The sequence below is a fragment of the Megascapheus bottae genome, chromosome 18, assembly GCF_031878675.1.
Source record: "Megascapheus bottae isolate mThoBot1 chromosome 18, mThoBot2.hap1, whole genome shotgun sequence".
NCBI lineage: Eukaryota > Metazoa > Chordata > Mammalia > Rodentia > Geomyidae > Megascapheus > Megascapheus bottae.
The window spans coordinates 12,000,601-12,007,012 of NC_143526.1; the positions used below are offsets into that span (position 1 = coordinate 12,000,601).

The 6,412-nt window shown below is 40.7% G+C and overlaps 1 long non-coding RNA gene across 1 annotated transcript; it reads left to right on the plus strand.

Annotated features, from left to right (window-relative positions):
- The first annotated feature begins 589 nt into the window (after positions 1 to 589).
- Positions 590 to 2,252, plus strand: LOC150050112 (uncharacterized). The gene is made up of 3 exons (XR_016538699.1): positions 590 to 636; positions 1,100 to 1,136; positions 2,051 to 2,252. It is a non-coding gene; the product is annotated as an uncharacterized LOC150050112 (long non-coding RNA).
- The last annotated feature ends 4,160 nt before the right edge of the window (positions 2,253 to 6,412 follow it).

Below are 6,412 nucleotides of genomic sequence, written 5' to 3' on the forward strand. Positions count from 1 at the left end.
TAGGAAAAATGCAGTGAGTTATATGGCTTTTGTTGATTTGCTGATGAAGAGAAGAGGCCAGGCCTGTTAAAAAGGTGCACACGCTCCTCTGTACCACTTGGTAAGGGGTGTTCTCTCCAGCATTGCCAGGAAGGCCAGTGAACACAGACATGATCACACAGAGTTTTACATTTAATTATCCATGGAGTCATTTTTCGTAGGTGAGCACTGGTATAAAACATTTTTTTATCAGCATCAATTAGCTGTCCAAGAGTGTTTCGTTGTGACATGTTCATTGATGGATACAATCCATCCTGATCAGTCATCCCCTCCTTTAAAAAGCCACAAACCCAAGTGGTTTTGGAGCTGCTGGTTTCTGGCATGTTGGCTGGAATGGTTTAGTGAGACTATGGTTCAGGTGACTTACCTGTGGCAGGTGATATCTCTTATGAAGTCCCTGCAGTAGATGATGCTTCTCCTGCATAAAGCTGTGCAGCTCTGTCTAACCTGCATCTGACACACCACATAGGCCTTCATACTTCATGTCTGGAACTCCATACCTCTAGTGGTTGTCACACTAGTGAACATTCTGCCTTCTACCTGCTGGCATCACCCTGGCACCTGGGTAACCACCGGAGATCTTAGTGCTTTCTTATGGTAAACGGGACCTTGTTCTGTTTATAGTGTAGTTGTATAGAAGATGGTCTATGGATAACAGGACCATTTTCAGCAGCAGCAATTGGTCTTGAAGGACATCAGTCTACTGCTGGGGAAGACTTTCCTCAGGACTTGCAGTGCAGACTCTGTCAGATGTGAGTGAAATAAAGAAAGCTACAGAAGATCACTATGTTAGGCTTCGATGCTGAGACCTAACAGACTGGGATAAAACTAAAAATGGAATCGCCCAGGCCAAAATTCCAGGTCACTAAACAGAAATGGAGTTGTTTATCTAACCTAAAAAGAGATAGGGACTAGACAAAGTACTTAAACAAAAAAACTGATAGGAAGCACCTCAGATTAGTCACCGCTTTGTTATTTGTTATCTCTCTGTGCCAGTCTGACAAGTTAAGTGAGTGAAAATACTAACTTACTTGGTGGTTTTGTTTTTTGCTTTCTCTAGGATTTATCTAGAAAATCCCACCTCCTCTGCACTGCAGGTAAGAATGCTTAATCTATTTTATGATGTAATCTAGTCCTTTGATGAAGGATTTTGATCTAGATTGCTTTGTCAGCTTCTGTGTGGGAGAAAGAAGGCTCAGGGCTGAAATGAACTTGAAGAAGCTTGAGTCTGGATAGATTCCTGTCTGCCTCCTTGATTTTATGTTCTTGTTTTTGTTTTGTTTTTCTTTTAAGGAACCAAAATTTCAAACCTTAATATAATATATACTTTAACTCACTTAGTTCAAATTATATCACTTTAATATGTTATTAATATAGAATATGTTAATGAGGTATTTGACACTATATATTCCATTCTCATTCTCAAAATAAGTTGTGTATTTTTTGTAGCTGCATTAAAAGTAACTTATTATAAAGGTGATGTACAGAAGGATTCCAGTTTTGTAAATTGAGAATTGGGTACATTGCTTTATTTTATTTTATTTAATTAATTACTCTATTTATTTATTTATTTTTGCCAGTCCTGGTGCTTTAACTCAGAGACCTAGGTGCTGTTCGGAGCCTCATTTTACTCTTGGGCTAGCACCCCTTATCTTCCCAAAGAGAGATAAATGAACAAACAAGACACACACACACACACACACACACACACACGCACACGCACACGCACACGCATACACACACGTGCACGCGCGCGTAAACACCTATCCAGTTATTTCCATTTCCTGGAGTAAATTTTGGTAAATATGATTTTGTATGATTAGAGGCACATAGACATTGCACCTTCATGTTCCACCCCTTTGGGCTCACTGTTGTGAATGTCTAGAGTTGTGTATCATATTCCAGTGCATTTAGGTCTAGTGTCCCTATAGGAGAAAAAAAAACAAGCATCAATTTGTCTCTCTGAGTTTGGCTCACTTAATGCTGATTTTTTTTGTTGTTGTTTTTCTAGGTCTATCCACTTTCCTGTCTGACTTCTGATGGGAGCAAGTGGATTGCAGACTTGCACTAGGAATTATCTGTCCACTCCTCTGATTCTGTTAGGCAATAAAGATGGAGCTCTTACCAGGTTGGAACTGTTCTGCTAGGAAAAGGCCCACAGAGTCAGCAGGATGGCTGAATCTTCTTCACTCAGAACTTGATTTTCACCATTTATACAGGAGACTAATAATGCTGGGGAAGCAGCAGGTCAATTTTTATCTGCATAGTTTATTTAGATTCTACCACCTCAAAAGAAACAAATGCACAACTTTTAGGAGGTAATTATGCCTAGCCTAGCATTGTGTTTCTTTAGATTATCTGTGATCATTTTAATAGGATTATAATTCTGATATAAAGGTTCTTGATGAACACATAAATAGGGCATGTTCCATCTATGGGAAAAGGCAAATAATAACACAATACAGAACATAATGCAGTAGATAGACCACAATATTTTCTCACGTTTTGAGGTTAGAATATTGTCTTCAGGGATTTCCTCAGGAGAGAAATCTGGCAACTATGGTAGGCCTGATGAAATCTTCTCAATCTCATAGTCCTCACCCCTTAAAGTTCAGAATTGGGGCTTTAACCAAGCCATAAGGCCAAGAAGCCTAGCTTCTTTCCACACCAAATTCAAAAGATAAATGTCAGAATTGCTCCAAGGCTGGGAATAGTTTTCTTTTTTCCTTTAGCTCCAAACAGTAATTTATCATGCCTGAGGCAGGAACTCAGAACCTGGATATCTTCCCTCCTTGCTGTAACTTGAGCTCTATCCACTTCCATGTTTTGGTGGATACTGGGGGAAAAAAAAATCTCATGGACTTTCCAGCCTGGGCTGGCTTTGAACTATGATCCTCTGATTTCAGCTTCTTGAGTAGCTTGGATGACCATCAGTGGCCTGTTGGGGTTTTGCATATTTGTGTTCCCAATGCTTAAATGTTATTCCTCATTGAGAAAAGAAAAACTAGTTTGACCATTACTTAAGAGTAATATGACTAATGCTTATTTGCCAAGATATATCCCCAGAAGGTAAATACTAAAAGCTTTAGTCACAGTCACAGGGCACTATGATTGATGAACAAGGCCAAGAGTTGCTCAGAAGGGTCACCGCTCTACAGGAGGACGCACTGACGTCAGGGTGAGATCCTTCATACAACAGCCAGGGAATCTGACTAAGACTGGCTTGCTGACTTTAGCCTGTCTTGCTTAAGTGACTTAAGTTCAACTTACTTAAGTCTGGACTGCTTATTGTCATAGCGTGTCCTCTGCCCCAGCTGGATGCAAGACCTAACTTAAAGGATGACACACACAGTGATTTTGTCCAAGGGCAACACATGTCACTACTTCGGAGTGACATTCAGCCATGACAGTGGAGACATAGTGATGTTAGTCCTTATCATGGAAGAGTTGCTGTTTGGTTGAATGTGATGTACAGTGAGATGTTTTCTGAAGCACACAATAAAAAAAAATGGAATACAGTTCTTGGGCAATCAAGATAAAAGTGTTCCTAATGTTTTTTCCTGATCCTTCAAAACAAGCAGACCTGGCATAACACAGGTGGCTACTCACAGGACACACTGCTTTCTTGGCATTCTCTTCTATGGAAACTGAGCTGCTGCTTTAAAAAAAAAGGCTTTGGGGGATGGTAGGGAGTGAACTCAAGCTTTTGAATTCTAGCAAGTATTCTATAGTGCCTTAGAGTCGTTGTTTTTGTAGATACAGTCTTTTCAGATATTGAGAGCAAAAAACTGAGAAGGTGGAGGACAATGAGAGATTGCAAAATACAGAGAGATGCTTCTCATGGGCAACCCCTCCCTTTCTAATGGCGCAAGCCTGCAAACACAGAGCAAGAGCAAGCTTCAGAATAGCTTTTATAACCTCTGGGACAAGGACACCAGGGAAAGGCTCTTGCTCAGTGGAGATGGAAACTGCAGTTTCCCCTCTCCTCTGTTCTAAGCCTTTTGCATGCTATAGAGAAAGTCCATATTTTTGAGATCTTGGCTAGGGGTCACGCTCAAGTGGCGGGAGAGCAGTGGTAGTGCCACCACTGACCCTGAAGACAAACCTGGCTGCTTCTTCAGTCACCTGCTCTTAGGAAGTGCTGGTTTCTTAAGGAAAGTCACATATAAAAGAGGGTTAAGTAGAGTTACTTACCTTGGCCATGCAAACACTACTTGGTCAAACATTTATTGAGATAAGGGGTCCAGAGTGACATTTGTTTAGAGGGTAGACCTAGGGAGCACAGACCACAAAGTAGACCACAAAGAGTGTGTTTGCAGCAACCTCTGAAAGCAAGCACATTATCTCCTCCAGACATTGTTCCTTCTAAGAATGAGTGTGGAACAACAGTGTCTATGTGTTTCAGGTGGGACTATCTGTCTTCTGGTCAGTAGAGGAAGGTGTAGAAGAACAGTAGAACATTCATCAAGAGGCATTGAACTCATAATCTGACTTGTTGGATTGAAATCCCTCTGTATAAACACTTAAAATTACAAATGAAAAAATACCTATTTGCATGCTAATTCTTGGGCTCATCTCAAACTCATTGATTTTGGGGTATTAGGTATGAGCACATGTGTAAACATAAACGATCTTTTATATTTGGGGGACAGATAAAACTGCCCCAAATTTCAATGTCTTTCCACTCGTAGTAGTAGGTGGTCTCCAGGGCATTCAAGACAAGGCAGAAGAGCCATCATCCAAACCCACTGATGGAAATGGGCACATCAGGTAGAAGTTTATTGATATCACTTATTTGGCTTCTTTGCTGTTTAGTGAATCCATATTAACAATGTGAACCCTTAAGATGACAAGAGTAGGATTATAATAGACAGTACAGGACCTGTAGTATGGCCTAGTGGTGGAGTGCTTGCCAAGCCCCAGAATTAGCAAAGCAACAACAACAACAACAAAAACTATAATAGACATTACATTCTCCAAAGACATTGAATCTCGGTAACACTCTCTTCATCACATATTTCTGGACACTGCTTTTGCTTTGACTACCAAATATTGGATGGCTTCCATAAAGATTCCTTGTGGTTATAATCATTATGTTTCCTCATGAGCAGCTGCCTCCAAAATGGTGACCCCTTGACTGTCCTAGCTGAGTTTGTAACCTCAAGGGAAAGAATTGGAGCAACTTCCTGTTCAACACAGGATGATGCTACTTTCTTTGTCCTTCTTTCTGAGTCATGTCTTGTCACTCTTGTGACGATAGTCACTCAGTTCGGCTCAGAAATCCAGCACACGAATTCTTGGGACTGGTCAAGGGATGAAACTAAGTATGTCATCATGAGGCAGATTCCGAGGCACATTCTCTTGCACAAATGGATTTTCCAGCTTTGTCAGGCTTAGCACTCGAACAAAATAACAAAGACTGCACTGCAGCTGCTTATATTTATTAAAAGGCACATATGTTAGAGGAAAATAAGCCAATATAAATAAACATCCCTTTACTGCCCTGAAACAATTGTTGTTGGCTGTATTGATATGGTTTCCTATTTGTGCTTGGGAGGGGGTGGGGGGGATATTGCAAAAGTGTATAAGTGTCAGAGTGATATGTCTTCTCATTTAAAGTCTATTGTGAACATCCTTTCTTGTCAACTGATTTATATGATCAAGATTGTTGGTTGGTTGGTACCACGATTTGACCTGGTGCTTGCTTGGATGGTGCTCTACCATTTGATCCATGCCTTCAGTCTGGCTTTTGGGTGATTATTTTAGAGACAGAGTCATACAGACTTTCAAAATCATCATCTTAGCCTCCTGAGTAATGATGATTCTTAGACATGAGACACTAATGATCACATTTCTGGCCTTTGGGCATATTTTTCATCTGCTCTAGGCTTTATTTTCTTGATAGCCCCTGGGCTATACAGATCATCTTTAGCTTGACCATCTCTCTGTAGGATAGGCCCCAGTGTTCATCGAAGAACCTTCTTTGACTTCTTTGACCACACCTTAACAACTTGCCAGCACCAGTCCGTTAGAGAGGAGAGAGTCAACAGAGACAGACAAATAGATGAGTTACACCCTCAGCAGGCTGTGGTATCAGGAACCTATGGGCAGTACATCTGTCAGGCATAGGATGAGATGTGAAAACATGTGACTCAGTTAGTACCTCTGGAGTTTGCTGAAGAAAGTTTTGCTAATGGTTCTGGTCTTGAGAGTTACTGCTTCTTTGACTTTGTCATGGTTTTACAAATTCCCTTCATTGCCAATTACTTGCTTGGTCCGAATAAGCAGTGGCAAAATGAGGCAGAGAAAAAGATTAACATTTGACATTTTTTTCCCCAGTGTTGCACACCCAAAAATTTTCATCTTTTCTGTT